Source organism: Trachypithecus francoisi, unplaced genomic scaffold (genome assembly GCF_009764315.1).
Source record: "Trachypithecus francoisi isolate TF-2019V2 unplaced genomic scaffold, Tfra_2.0 Lachesis_group14, whole genome shotgun sequence".
Taxonomy (NCBI): domain Eukaryota; kingdom Metazoa; phylum Chordata; class Mammalia; order Primates; family Cercopithecidae; genus Trachypithecus; species Trachypithecus francoisi.
Window position 1 is genome coordinate 24,548,469 of NW_022681459.1, and position 15,802 is coordinate 24,564,270.

At 39.8% G+C, this 15,802-nt stretch overlaps 1 protein-coding gene across 10 annotated transcripts in view; it reads left to right on the forward strand.

Moving 5' to 3' along the window:
* Window positions 1-15,802, forward strand: part of DYRK1A (dual specificity tyrosine phosphorylation regulated kinase 1A) — a 153,704-nt gene that overhangs the window by 38,288 nt on the left and 99,614 nt on the right. For 2 of the 10 annotated variants that reach the window (XM_033232463.1, XM_033232458.1), the window contains exon 1: window positions 14,704-15,677. The exons of 7 other annotated variants lie outside the window; for them this stretch is intronic. The gene's annotated coding sequence lies outside the window, so the exon portion shown is untranslated. Of the gene's footprint in view, window positions 1-7,873; window positions 7,970-14,703; window positions 15,678-15,802 lie in introns of those variants that run through there. One more of the 10 variants, XM_033232459.1, reaches the window with a different exon arrangement.

Consider the following 15,802-nt stretch of genomic DNA (forward strand, 5'->3'; position numbering starts at 1 on the left):
CAGCACCATGCCTGGCTAATTTTTTTTTTTTTTTTTTTTGAGGCGGAGTCTCGCTCTGTCGCCCGGACTGGAGTGCAGTGGCCAGATCTCAGCTCACTGCAAGCTCCGCCTCCCGGGTTTACGCCATTCTCCTGCCTCAGCCTCCCGAGTAGCTGGGACTACAGGCGCCCGCCACCTCGCCCGGCTTGTTTTTGTATTTTTAGTAGAGACGGGGTTTCACTGTGTTAGCCAGGATGGTCTCGATCTCCTGACCTCGTGATCCGCCCGCCTCGGCCTCCCAAAGTGCTGGGATTACAGGCTTGAGCCACCGCGCCCAGCCTGCACCATGCCTGGCTAATTTTTGTATTTTTAGTAGAGATGGGTTTTCACCATGTTGGCCAGGCTAGTCTCGGACTCCCAACCCTCAGGTGATCCGTCCCCCTCAGCCTCCCGAAATGCTGGGATTACAAGTGTGAGCCACTGTGCCTGGCCTAGGTTAGATAAGTTTCTATTGATCTGTCTTCCCAGTTTGCTGATTTTTTTTTTTTTCTACCATCTTCAATATGCTATTAATTTCATCTAGTGAATTTTGCCCTTTGGTTATTAAGTTATTCATTTTTAGAGTTTTCTTTTTGTTCTTTTTTTTTTATGGTTTCTGTTTTTCTGCTGAGATCCCCTATCTGTTCACACATTAAAGACCATGTGTTCCTTTAAGGTTTTGAAAATAATTCTAATTCTTTGAATGTATAAAAATAGCTGCTTTAAAATATTTGTTGCTAAATTTAACATCTGTTCTAACATGGGGTTGGTGTTTTACTGACTCCTTTTTCCCCCTTAAATTTGATCACATTTTTCTGTTTCTTTGCTTGCCTTCTAATTATTTTTGTATTAAACAACAACAGCAGAGACAAGGTCTTGTTCTGTCACCCAGGCTAAAGTGCAGTGGCGTAGTCATAGATCACTGCTACCTCACACTGCTGAGCTCAGGTGGTCCTCCCGCCTCAGCCTCCTGAATAACTGGGACTACAGGTTTGCACCACTATGCTCAGCTAATTAAAAAAACAAAAAAAATTATAAATATAACTAAATATATATATATGTATGTTTTTGTATAAATGGGGTCTCACTATGTTCACCAGGCTGTTGTTGAACTCCTTGCCTCAAGCCATCCTGCCTTAGCCTCCCAAACCATGCCTGGCATGCTTGCCTCCTGACTTTTGATGAATACTGTTTTTTTTTCCCTCCTAAGAAGGTTGATTTTTGTTCTAAAGTCTGGTTGGTCACCTTGAACTTGTGTGGGCTTGGTTTTATGCTTTATTAAGGCAAAATTTATTTACCTTAGGTAACTTCAGGGTGGTTCCTTACCCTCTCTAATATGGTGGGCCGTGACTTTCAAACTGGGTTTTCTTGTCTGTCTTGTCTGGATTTTGTTTTAGACATTATTGGTACTGACCTGGAGTAGGCTGTATGCTAGAGTGTGGTTCTTAGTCTTGAAGGAGGAAGGAAATGTTGAGGTGTGTATTAGGGTTCTCCAGAGACACAGAACCAATCTCTCTCTCTCTCTCTCACACACACACACACACACACACACAGTATATATATGTATCTATCCATAAGTAAACAAATATAAATTGATGGAAGGAATTGGCTCACGTGACAATGGAGGCTGAGCAGTCATAAGATGCACATACGCAGAATAACACTTGGCCAAATGTGTGGGCACCCTGTGGCCTAGGCAGGTTGACACAAAAAGTTAACTATCACAAGGTGTTAATGAGATTTCTTCTCTGTGGTTGGGCAGGGACCCCAGATAGCCCAGACCTGCTCATTGTCTGTCATTTTGGTTCTGGTCTCAGCCTTTAAGTAATCATTCTGTGGCTCAGGTTGTTTCACCTGGCCCATGTGCATTCTGGTCCTCATGGCTCTCCTACATCCAGACTTCTGGAGATCCCCTTCTGTGCACCTTCCTTCTCTCTGGCACACAGCTTCAGACGCCTGAACTCTAAGCTTTACCTTCACATCTCAGCATGCCCGTCATGCTTTACTGAGCCTCCAGTTCCTTTCACCATGTTGGGAAATTGTTCCCAGACAACCAGGAGACTCATGACCCTTCAGGGGTCACAGTGTTGGGCTACCATTTGTTGATTGTCAGAAAACAGTTGGCTCAAATATTTTCTTCAGTTTTGTGATTGTTTAAAGTGGATATATCAGTACTAGTTACTTTCTTGTACAGAAGCAAGATATGTGAGGATTACTGTTTAATACCCGTTAGGCGTACAGGTTCTTTGCAGGTGCTTGGAGAAATATCAGGATTAATACAGTTAGTTTCCTATTGAGCATGGCTGGGGTGGGATTGTGAAGTGGAATGTATGGATTTAGAATGGTTCTATATAAGCAAGTATCCAGCTTCATGATTGCAGAATACGGTTTTGCTCTTATGGCATGAACATTCTCAGAAAGTACAGAATCTAAGGATAAAAAAAAAGCGGAGTGGTGGAGACAGTTTTCTTTTTAAATTTTAGCTGTTCCTCTGATTATATTTCATGGAGTAGGTAGATATTTAAATGGTTTTTTAGTAATGTCGGCCTTTGGGTGAAGATGAGGCCCACTGAGAGGACTCTAGAGCAATTGAATCCCGCTTCCCATCTAGGGTTGAAATCATGGCCCAGGCAAACACTGTGGGTCCCAAGCTCTGCAGGAATGACTGGGGACTGCCATTCATAAAGCAGCTGTCCCACTATTGGATGTCTTTGTTCATTTATCTATTTTCTGCATAGTCTCCTGCATCCTTTTCCTAATTCTTGGCTTTAGTTCTGTTTTCTTGAACTACAGGGAGCGAGTCAAGTCATCCCACCTCTGTGAGACTTGCTTGATTATTTGAAGGCATCTATCCGTGACTCCTTCAGTCTTTCATTGTCTTGGCTGCGCAGCCTTAGTACCTCCAGATCCCCACCCACCTGTTGCTTTCTTGGGAGTTTTGAACTTTCCCACTAACGTTTTTTATGTGGATCTAGGATTGAAAAGAATCGTGAGCTTAGGAAGCCTTACGGATACAAAGACTACAGATTCAGGTCTCACTTGTCAAATATCAGAAAGGTTATTTCTGACAGTCCTCCTTCCCCAAATCTAAATGTTTCCCTCTTTTAGCAATCTTTCTCTCCCTCGTAACTTTAGCATAGTGTATGGTGTATGCGTAGTCATACATTAGTGTGATTTTTGTCTGTTTCGTATCTGTACTGTGAAATCCACAAGGTGGAGGCACAGTGGCAGCAAGCCTCACCCTACATCTCCAGTGCTGGACGTCATCCAGTGTCATGGCATCATGTGATTTTTAGAGTACTATTCGTGTGTGTTCAGTTACGTAAACTTGTTTCTCATTTGTATCAATAGGCATAAATAAGTTCTCATTGTTGATGTTATTGAAGTGTATCCATATGTATGTATGGTCATTCCTTTTTTTTCTAAAGGATAATATATGTATGTATTTCTTAAAAATTCCAGGGGATGTACCACTGTTAGCCATTTCTTGTCTCTTGTATGGCTACATCCAGTTGTAATTGTTCAGTAAAACACATGAGGTATTTGAAATGCTTCAAATGTCAAGAAACAGTAACTTATCTCTGGCATACCATACTTTTTAAAGCAGAAGTGTTTTCTGTAATGGTTACTACAGAGTGTTTACTGGTTAACTTTTAGTTAACCAGAAGCAGACATTCCATAGCTATTCCAGTTAACTGAGGTTTATATCCATAAGGACATTACCAGACATAGAAAAATTTCTTCTTCAGCTAGAGACCCCAGCCACCAACACACCCTTACTACCTTCTTGAAAATATAAAGTGATGGGACAGGGTGCGGTGGCTCAAGCCTGTAATCCCAGTGCTTTGGGAGGCTGAGGCAGGTGGATCACTTGAGACCAGGAGTTCGAGACCAGCGTCGTGAACATGGTGAAACCCTGTCTCTAGTAAAAATACAAAAACTAGCCAGGTGTGGTGGCACATGTCTATAATCCCAGCTACTTGGGTGGCTGAGGCATGAGAATTGCTTGAACCCAGGAGGCAGATGTTATAGTGAGCTGAGATCATGCCACAGCACTCCAGCCTGGGCTCCAGAGTGAGACTCTGTCTCCAAAAAAGAAAAAAATACATATTTTGTGTATATATATATATCTTTAATAGTGACTTTTACTAGTGAAAATTTTAATGTCCTAATTACTGTTATTTAGAAAAAAATCTTTTTGAGTTGATGTTTAAAAGAATTTTGATTTTTTTTTTTTTAAATGATGTTTTACAACTCCTGCCTACTGCTACCCCCCTAGCTCTCCAGGCCCATTGGCCTGGCTAGTAAAGGTTTGCTGTTTTTTCTTCTGGACATTTTCCTTTGTATCTTCATTTATATATAAGTGCTCATATTCTTGTTATACACAGGTATATTTACACACATAGGTTGGGTATCCCTAATTCGAAGTGCTTGGGAGTAGAACTATTTCGGATTTTGAAATATTTGCATATATGTAGTGAGGTATGTTGGGGATGGGACCTCAGACTAAACATGAAATTCATTTATGTTTTATATACTGTAGGTGGCCTGAAGGTAATTTTATACAATATTTTCAGTAATTTTGTGCACACAATGAAGTTTTGGCTGAGCTGTGGCTATAACCCATCATATGAGGTCAGGTGTGGAATTTTTCACTGGTGGCATCATGTCTGTGCTCAATAGATTTAAAATTTTGGAGCATTTTGGAGTTTTGGATTACAGATGCTCCACCTGTACTTCTGTAACAGAGTAGTTTGAATGCTTAATTAAAATGGCAGATCAGTTTGGTTTTATGATTAAACCTTTTCAAAGTTTTTGTTACTTTCAGGTACTGAAAGTACATAAGTAAGGCATATAACCTCTCTAGACCTCACTTTCCACATTTGGTCAAGGATTGATTTGAATTAAATGAAACTGAAAACCTCTTAGCTCTCAGTATAATAGATTCTGGGTTAAATTGTATAATTCATCTCTTAGATATCATGAAGAATGTGTTGTTTTTAATATGAAAAAGTATGAAGATAAAAATCACATACGACTTTGGGTAGCAAGAAGAGAGTTTGGGGGAAGTTGCTAAAGTGTACAGTTTTTCCCCCTAAGAGTGGTGAGAGAAGGACAGCTAATCAGACTGGTGGTGGAGTCCATCTCTATTGCCCAGGTTGGCACTAGGAAGTTTGAGCTGTATCGATCCCTCAAAACTAGCTGATGACATCTGAAAGGCAGTTTTACCCCAGCTCCCTGAAGTTTCACATTACAGCTGTACATTTGTGTTAACGCAGTGAATGCTTCAAAAAAAAAAATGTTACAGAAATCAAAGCTTACATAGGCAAATCTTTGTTAGTGACTTAGTTAAAAAACAGCATTTCATGAATAATAGTTTCCCAAGCTATTTTAACCCTTTTCCCTTTCCCAGAAGAGAAACAAGAAAATCCCACACATTTTGCTCAGTCATGGTGTATTTGTAAGCTCTCTTGTCACAAAGTGTCACAGATTCTTTAAGTTTCTTTTAGTTAGCTTCTTTTGTCCAGTAGCTCACTTATTTTGTAGTTTGAAGATGACTGTACTTCTGACACTTTTCTCACATACTCCTGCTTTAATTTTTCGAAAAACTTTCAATTGCAAGAAACTTCAAACATACACAGAAGTGGAGAGAATACTGTAATGAGCTCTCATGTCCCTAGTCTCTTGGCTTCAGCAGTTCTCAGTGTTTTGCCCATCAGATTTTCTAACACTTTTAGTGTAAGTAATGCCACATTTAAAAATACTCCTTTTAGAAAAGAGGCTTAGTATTTAAAAGGAAATAAACCAGAGTAATTCCCAAGATTTATCTGATTAAACTATAGAGTTGATAATTATATAAAATTTTTTTTAGCACATAGAACAATCATTGTCTATAGCAGAAGTACTAGCTTTTGTGCCCTTTGCATTGGATTGAGTTATAGAGCTAAACCACAGCAAACTCATTTGTTCCACTATTAGGTTGCAAGTATCACTTAACTCTGCTTACTTATCTCATCTTCAATATTTACAAATTTTAACTCACATTTGTTTCAGTAAAGCCACCCAAAGTAGATGTTTTAGGAGGTGAATTGGTTTGATGGTTATGATTTTCTTTTACTCCTGTATTGATAGTCAGCTGTAGTTGAGACTATTAGCCTTCTGGAGGGTGAGGTGAACAGGGCTTTTTCCACTTCCGGGGCTAGAGGCTGACATGCATGCAGTTCAAGGCAGAATGGGGTTAGGGTGGTAATGGTGGCATAAATACTACTGTGCCAGGGTAATGTCTATAAGTGTGTGGTGGGAAACTTTCTGGGGGAGACAGCACTGGCATTGAGTTTGGACGTGGCATTTACGGGCAGAGGTGGATAAAGAAGACCCATGGAGTAGCCTTAGCAAAAGAGTGGTATTTGGATAGTGGGACTTTGTTCATTGTGGCTGGAGTGTAGATGTGTACTAGGAGATAGAATGAAAAGGTGGAGGTAATAGTAATTTAAAATATAACAGTAAAAAGGAGCAGCTGTGTACTGATCACTTACTGTGTGCAGTGTTTTAAATGGTTTACAGGTGCCACATCTTTGATAATACAATTCTGTGGGTGCAGTAAGTCATGGAGCCAGGAGTTCAGCTGGGGCAGGCTGGCTCTGGAGCATCACTGGTGCCTTAGGGCCTCGAATGCCAGATTAAGCAGCGCCAAGCACTTTTTTGGGTCTTATTTTTGGGTGGTGATGGCTAGCAGGATATTAACTGATTTAAAAAAGAAATATATTTGTCCATTGTCATGAACTTTTTACCTTTGTTGGAGTTTAAAAAATTGGAAGTACTTAGTGGTTACTTATTGTGGCCCCTAGTTAGAGTTCATGATGAAGGGACTTTTTAATGTTAAGATGGAAGCTGAATTTCTTGGACCACTTTTTTCCTCATAAAAGATGTATATATTTATAAAAATTGCAATACACTGAGAAGTATAAAAAATTAGTGATTATAATTTTATTAGCCAAAGACATTCATTATGAATAATCTTAAATGCTTTCTTCGAGTGTTTTCTGTGTATTTATTTTACTTTTCTAAAACTGTGCTTTGGGAAAGGCTTTGAGTTCGTTCTAATATAATGGTATAACTTCCCCCTCATGTAGTGAAGCTTTCAGAAGAATTCAAGTGATCAAGAAAAAACAGAACATCGTATCTGTGTTACCTTTGTGTTGAACATTTTTTATTTATAACATTCAGTTTTCAGCGATAAACTTTTGTATATATATTTTGTATTTTCTGTTATGAGGTGGATTTCTTAAAGTAGAGATTGAACATGAAGCAGAATGGCTTACAAAAGGAATATGAATCTGTGCTACAGACATAAAGACTATTTTGAAGGCTATAGGGACAACCACATTTGCCAGGACTCATGCTTAGACTGTGTACAGCTGTGGAGATCATAAATTGAGAAAGCATGAGATTTGAGCAAGAAAAATGTACTGAGGTTTGTTAGTAAGATTTGAGAAGAGAGATGGAAAGTCTTGCTGTTCGGTTGGAGAAGCAGCTGAGGAATAAGTCTTTGTGCATATGAAGAGTGTTTTGTAGGCTGTGTGTAGGTATTTTCTGGTTCTTCAGAATGTAGCAAAAACAGTGTGAACTTAAGTTGGTATAAAGGAATTTAGGAGATAATTTATGACTAGGGATTGGAAGCTATTGAAATGGTTTATCATGACAATTCTTTGAAATGGGTAAATTTTCACTGTATTTAGGATTTTATTCTGCTTAAGGAGAGGAGGGGTTAAAATGGTGTTTTACAGGTATTTCTAGAACTTTATTCCCAAGATTTATTTATTTAGAGACAGTTTCACTTTGTCACCTAGGCTGAAGTTCAGTGGCACGATCATAGGTGGTCACTACAGCCTCAGATTCCTGGGCTTAAGCAGTCTTCCCACCTCAGCCTCCCCAGTAGCTGGAATTACAGGTAAGTGCCACCATGCTCGGCTTATTTTGGTGTTAATTCCAGTTTTCTCACCTATTGCATATCTCCTGGACTTACACAGAAAATAGAAGACAGTTGGCTGGGCACTGTGGCTCAAGCCTGTAATCTCAGCACTCTGGGAGGCCGCGGTGGGCAGATCACTTAAGGACAAGAGTTCGGGATCAACCTGGCTATCACAGTGAAACTCTGTCTCTACTAAAAATAGAAAAAATTATCTGGGTGTGGTGGCACCCACCTGTAATCCCAGCTACTAGGGATGCCGAGACATGAGAATTGCTTGAGCCTGGGAGGCAGAGGTTTTAGCAAGCTGAGATTGTGCCACTGCACTCTAGCCTGGGCGACAGAATGAGATTCTGTCTTTAAAAAACAAAACAAAACAAAACAAAACAAAAAGACTGGGCGTGGTGGCTCACACCTGTAATCCCAGCATTTTGGGAGGCCAAGGTGGGTGGATCACAAGGTCAGGAGTTTGAGACCAGCTGGCCAACATGGTGAAACCCTGTCTCTACTAAAAACCCAAAAAATTAGCCGGGCGCGGTGGTGTGTACCTACAATCCCAGCTATTCAGGAGGTTGAGGCAGGAGAATCGCTTGAACCTGGGAGGCGGAGGTTGCAGTGAGCTGAGATCACACCATTGCACTCCAGCCTGAGTGACATAGTGAGACTCTGTTTCCCCTCCTGCTCCCCCCCAAAAAAATAAAAATATGACAGTTATACTACATGAAGGTTTGTAGTTTTGACTGAAAGGACAAACCAAAGCAAGAAAACAAAGAAAAACCCCACCTATCATACAGGTAGAATAATAGTATGCTCATGTAGAATTGATTTGGCAAGTCTGTGAATGAGGTCCCAGAAATTGTATATTCACTTTAGTGAGGCCAATGGGATTTGAAGTATAGGTGTAGAAATGTTGACATTAACAAATGTCATATGTATTAGGATTGTGACAATGTGACTACTGACATGGTAGTGTGCCAGTCATTTTTATAGAATGTCTATTGGTTGAGAAAATTCCAGGGTAACAGTTTTAAAGTTTAAGATTCTAGGTTTAAGATTTTCATTTCATCACAAAATACACATTCATTTTAGAAAATTTAGAGAATACAGATAAGAATGAGAATTCCTTGCAGTTTTTCTCTTCTGAGATAACTACTATTTACATTTTGTGTCTAATCCACCAGTTTTTTCCTGCAGATAACTACTTTTCTCTTTTTGAAAAACAATTACAATCATGTTATCTGCGTATTGCTTTACAGTCCACTTTTTCTACATGAAGCAATATTTTCATTGTTGTATTCCGCTGTGCCAGTCTGTTTATTGAACATGTACTGCGATACAGAAATGCGAGATCTAGTGGTACTTTTCACCAAGTAGTAGATAATACCACTGGAGTGAGTACATAACATAACTAACAATATAGCAGGAGATAAATGGAAGTTAAGAGGAGAGATTGGAGTGACTTTAAACTGGATGAAGGCAAATTGAGGTGATCGTGAAGATGAATAGGCAAGAAGGGGCAAATTTTAGGTTGAAGAAATAAACACTAATGCAGAAGGGGCTTAAATGCGTTTTATGGAATGTCACAGAGCTGTGAGTTCAGAGGAATAAGGTCATATGTTTCTGAATGATAGAGGGGTTAAATCCGGGTTGAAAGTTCTGTGTCTCAGAAAAGTGTGTGTAGTAGTTTTATGCAAAATAAATTAGGGCGGGGATAGGGCTTTTTAAGCACAGTAGTTCCCAAACTTGGCTGGGTCCAGGATTCATCTGTAATATCTTGTTAAAACAAAGCACATATTCTTAGGTCCTTGCCCAGGCTTCCTGAATCAGGATTTTTGGAAGTAGAGTCTGATGTAGTTTAGGGAACCTGCCCTAGAGTTTCTGACATAACCGTCAGGCCTAGGAGATACTTAATTCTAGGAGGCATTTGTAATACTTAAGGTGAATTAAGGACTTGGTTCAAGTAACTAAAGTGAGTATGGAGAGGAATGGAAAGGCATGAGGCACTTTGAAAATGGGTAGGATTTAGTAGGATCATTTAGAGTAGATAAAGTCAGCAGCTTCTAATGAAATTACTGAATGGTGGTGCAGGAATAGAGATGGAAGTTGAAGCAGGTAACAGGTGGTGCAGGAAGGTGATGAGGACTTGTAGGCACAGAGAATGGAGGCAGGGATGTGGCACTGTAGGCAGCCACCCAGCAGCTTGTTAGACTGGATATTGAGTGAGAAGTTTGAGCAGAGAAGAGAGTTTGAAGTATTAGTTTGGAGTAAACCTTTGAAAATACTTGTTTTGCAGGATACGATGTATAAAGAAATGAGTGGGCTGGGCGCGGTGGCTCAAGTCTGTAATCCCAGCACTTTGGGAGGCCGAGACGGGCGGATCACAAGGTCAGGAGATTGAGACCATCCTGGCTAACACGGTGAAACCCCGTCTCTACTAAAAACATACAAAAAATTAGCCGGGCGTGGTGGTGGGCGCCTGTGGTCCCAGCTACTGGGGAGGCTGAGGCAGGGGAATGGCGTGAACCCGGGAGGCGGAGCTTGCAGTGAGCTGGGATCTGGTCACTGCACTCCAGCCTGGGCGACAGAGCGAGACTCCGTCTCAAAAAAAAAAAGAAAAGAAATGAGTGAAGGGGCCAGGGAATAGAACCAGAGATCACATCTGAGGTTAAGGCTAATGGTGAAAGAGACATGGATTATTTGGAGGATAGCTAGTGTTGTGAAATACAAGAACATACATATAAAAAATTTTTAAGGGGGTAGCATTTCTCTGTAAACTCCACAAAAGTGTGGGAGGGAAAGTAAGTAAAACAACTCATTTTACTACTTTTAGTAATAGACTCATTGTAAGAAAATGTAAGCTATTCATGACAGTGTGTGTTTTTGATTATTTCTGGGCCTTGTTATTTTTCTGTGTTTCTGGGATGCAAGGATAATTTAAAAGCAGTGGTTTGTAAAAGGATATATAATTACATACGTATAAAAGTACATATAACCAACTAAGTATATGTATGCGTGCACTCATGCAAATCAATTATATATTAACATTTTATATGTAAATTATATATGTGTGTATATATTGTATTATAGAACATCCTGTATGGAAAAGTTGGTGCTGTCGGAAAGGAGAGAGAGCAAGGCAGTTTTCTAGTGCATTTCTTATAAGCTAGTTATGAGAAGGGCTTGCAGGCTGCTGATTCATTCAGCATATTTTTTCTAAATGTCTTCTGTCTGATAGATACTGCTTTGTTAGGGAATACATAAATGAGATTACCCTAGATGTTCGGGTCAGTGAGGGAAACGTTACAATAGATAGCACTAAGCGCTGTATCTCAGCTTTGATTCCCAGAGCACCTACAGGGTCATTGGGCCACCTCTTTTAAGTTTCTCTTAAGATCTAGAATTGATTGGAATAATAATAATAGAAAGTTTGAGTACATGTTGTGTAGGTGACATAAAAGAACATCCTTAAGCAATCGTATCAGTTAAAGGACTTGTCTTCATGGCTCTTGGTGTTTTCTTCATACCACTTTGCTCTTAGTTCCTGTTAGCAGAGGGGAAGAAGCAGACTCCAAGATTAAAATTCATGCTAGTGAAAATTAGAAACAAGCCACATACACCCAATAGGTGTTTGCTTAAAATGGGTTTACATCTTTGCAATGGAGTACTGTGCACCTGGTAAAATGATGATGCAAATATAAGTTGTTGATAAATAAAGATACATATATATATGTGTGTGTGTGTATATATATATATATTTTTTAAAGAGCACAGATTCCAACACCAAATTTTGGGTGGTGGAATTTTATTAGGTTGGTGCAAAGGTAATATGGTTTTTGCCCTTGGGAGATTGGGCTGATGGAGACACTCATTAACCAAGACTGATAATACAGAAAGGAGAAGTAGATTTTTTCCCTGTTTTCCCTGCTCTTTCCTCCCTTTTTGAGTAGGGGAAATGGAGATTCAGTTTGATGTGGCCAAAAGCAGTGGCTTAGTAGTCAGTTTGCTTGGATTTGAGTATGTCTCTACCATTAGTCGTGTGTGACTTGAGATCGTTTCACTTTGCCTCTCTGTGCCTTAGTTTTCTCACCTGGACAATGGGAATGATAGTGATACTTACTTTTTGTAATTATGGAGTTTAGTGGTTTAAAGTAGAATATTTATACCAGTGCCCATTAAAGATAAGTCATCTCATGTAGTGAGACATAACTGGGACTTTCGAGCTCAGTTCCCTGAGGTCTTCTGGGCCTGGAACAAGCCCGCCTTATAAAAATTGGCTTAACTCTACATGCTACATACTAAAGTAGTTCTTAATGTAGACTTTTAACCAACTGTCTTAGAAATGAGCCTTTGGAACTTAGGCCTGCATGTGATAGGAGTACTTTCTAGTGTCTACTTTAGTAGTGGGAGTTAGGTTCCCGAAAAGCCCTGTGGTCTGAGAATTCATTTTTGAGGAACTCAGAACACAAGAGAATAGATAAACAGTTGATAGACTTGAAGGTCATACAAACCTATGCAGATCATTGTAAATGTTTTCACATTCTAAAGGAAGACAGAGGACAGCAAGCCAAACATAGTATCAGTGGTAGTTTACATATTTGGAATTAGTAACAGGGTACCTGCACTGTTGACACTTCCTGGTGATAACTGACCCCCAGAAACTTTTGTTTCTCCCCTTCAGTTTTAAAAATGATGTGTCAGTGCATGATGTATTGTTGCAGGTAATGTGCATATGATGCATTTCCTTCCTGTTTTATTCTATTTGTTGGTATGTCCAAATACTCAGTGCTTGATTTTGTCTTTCAGGCCCAGATGTGGTCCCAGAGATACCGAGTTGGTAGTTGAGATAGCCAAAATTTGGGGCAAAACTCATTTAATCTGCTCAGCTTTTAGTTCTTAAACCTTCTCCCTAGTTCTTTTCACATAATTGCATGAGAAAGCACATGCTTCTAGCCTCTTCAACACAAATTTCAGCTATTCCACTTCCAAAATGCCATTAGAGTAGTATAATCCAGCACCCGTGTTTATAATTCCACGTGTTCTTTGACCTTGACCAAGGTTTTAGTGCAAAATCGAATCATCTGCTATTGGTTTTTACCTTCTTTTCAGTTTGTCTCCATATATACAAGATCTCACTCTGTTGCCCAGGCTGGAGTGCGGTGGCATGATCAGGGCTCCCTGCAGCCTTGACTTCCTGCAGCCTCGACTTCCTGCCGCCTTGACTTCCTGGAATCACGTTAGCTTCCCTATTAGCTGGGACTGCAGGCTGCACCACCACACCCAACCAGGTTTTTTATTTTTTGGGGTAGAGATGGGTTTTGCCATGTTGCCAGGCTGGTCCTGAACTCCTGGGCTCAAGTGATGTACCTGCCTCTGCCTCCCAAAGTTCTGGGATTAACAGGCATAAGCTGCTCTGCCTGGCCTAAAATTTTTTTAATAAAGGGAAAATATAGCAATCTGTTATATGCTGGAATCAAAATTTTTCTACTAGATGAACTTTTGGGGAAATTTAGTATTCTGTTCTAAATTAAATGCCTTTTTCAAGTAATTATTGCTAATGAGCTCTCTTGTTTTTTCATGTTTAGGGTGGTCGATGCAGAGTAGTGCATATAAGGGGCTAAAATCAGACTTAGACACATGTGGGTTCTTGCATCTCTGTATTTTCTCATAACTATTTCAGTGATCCTTAATGAGTGGCATCTTGGCACAGTGAACTTTAATGTGGGACCAGAGTTCACAAACTGTGACCTTAGGCCAGTTAATCTTTCTGACCCTTGCTTTCCCTGTTGGTGAAATGGAAGTAACACTACCTACTTGTAGGGCTGTTAGGAGGTCAAATGTGTCAATGTCTATAAAATGCCTCAGCTGAGTGGTTGGCACATAGATAGTAAGTGTTCCACAAATGTTCATTTCGCTATAGTTTTACTGATCATTTTGGTGCGATATTATATTGTTTATAAAGTCTTCTGTATTTTGGCCTTTTTTTTTTTTAAACGACTGTGTTTTCTAGGGTTTTGAAGGGAGTGATAAATGTTCTAGATTTTTAGGATTTCACTTGAAATCCTCCTATATACTTGCTTTTTCTCTGTAATGCCACTTGATCATCTTATTGGAAATAAGAGATTTTTTTTTGCTTGTGTGTTAGGCATCAAAACCATGATACTTTTATTTTCCCTTTGACTTCTTTGGCTATTATAATTCTAGAAAATTATTTCTAAAATTACTATATGGGAAAAGTACTTTCTTCTGTCACTTCTTTAATTTGTTAGTGTAAATGAGCAAAAGTTTATAAGGGAATGTTAGTTAACAGTATAAATTTTAGATAATGACATAAGTTTAATTTATGGAATCTAATTTTAGATCTAGTTTTTCTTGATTTCTATTTTGTAGCTTTTTTGTGGTTGCTTATTTTTTTATTTTTTATTTTTTATTTTTTGAGGCGGAGTCTCGCTCTGTCGCCCGGACTGGAGTGCAGTGGCCGGATCTCAGCTCACTGCAAGCTCCGCCTCCCGGGTTTACGCCATTCTCCTGCCTCAGCCTCCCGAGTAGCTGGGACTACAGGCGCCCGCCACCTCGCCCGGCTAGTTTTTGTATTTTTAGTTGAGACGGGGTTTCACTGTGTTAGCCAGGATGGTCTCGATCTCCTGACCTCGTGATCCGCCCGTCTCGGCCTCCCAAAGTGCTGGGATTACAGGCTTGAGCCACCGCGCCCGGCCTGTGGTTGCTTATTTTTAATGGACATCTTCTGAGCTATCTTTTTAGATCCCAGTGTGCACTGTATTTTATCTTCTCATATGGGCTAAATTTTTTAAATCGTGAAATATGTGAGAATTTGTGTAACATATGTAAAATGAAGTAATAAAAAACAACTTGGTATTTTCTCCCAGCTTAAGAAGTGAGATAGTACTTAACTAGTACTTTTGAAGCTCCTTGTATCATACTGATATATTTTTTTTCATTTGCTACTTGTAATACTTCCTACTACTTTAGTTATTTTGAAATTAGATACAATTTTTAGTTTGGTGTCATTACAAAACATTGTCACATTGGAGAACATATTGCACCTGCCGTTTAGTTTTTTAGCTCCTGGGTTAATCTGAACTTGCCTGTCACGCTGATGCATTCATTTCAGTCCCAGTCTTACATTCTGGATCTCTGTTGATTAGTGTTTTTTTGTTTTTTGTTTTTGAGACAGATTTCCCTCTTGTTGCCCAGGCTGGAGTGCAATGGCGCGATCTCCGTTCACTGCAACCTCTGCCTCCTGAGTTCAAGTGATTCTGCTGCCTCAGCCCCTCCCGAGTAGCTGGGATTACAGGGCGCCCAGCTAATTTTTTTTTTGTATTTTTAGTAGAGATGGGATTTCTACATGTTGATCAGGCTGGTCTCGAACTCCCGACTTTAGTTGATACGCCCACCTCAGCCTCCCAAAGTGCTGGGATTACAGGCGTTAGCCACTGCACTCGACCTTGTATTTTTTATTTTATTTTTTACAAATCTTAGTGTATCAGTACTTTTAATTAGGTGGCTTCATCCCCCCCCCCACCATCTGTGGGATACAAACACCAAGAGACTAAGCTCAGTACCTACCTGACTATACCACATGTTTAACAGCCTGTGGAAATCGTCCTGTCCCTGAAGATATGCTGTAGATTAATTTTATGCAGTGATTTTAAGGCAACTAAAAAAGTGGTTTGTAAGTTTAACTTCTAAAATCCATGTAAGCTCATTTTCTGGATTGTTCGTAGACCATCACATTGCCTTTGGCAAACTGAGCTGGAGCGTACTGTAAAAGATTTGAGAATCATGAGAGGTTCCTGT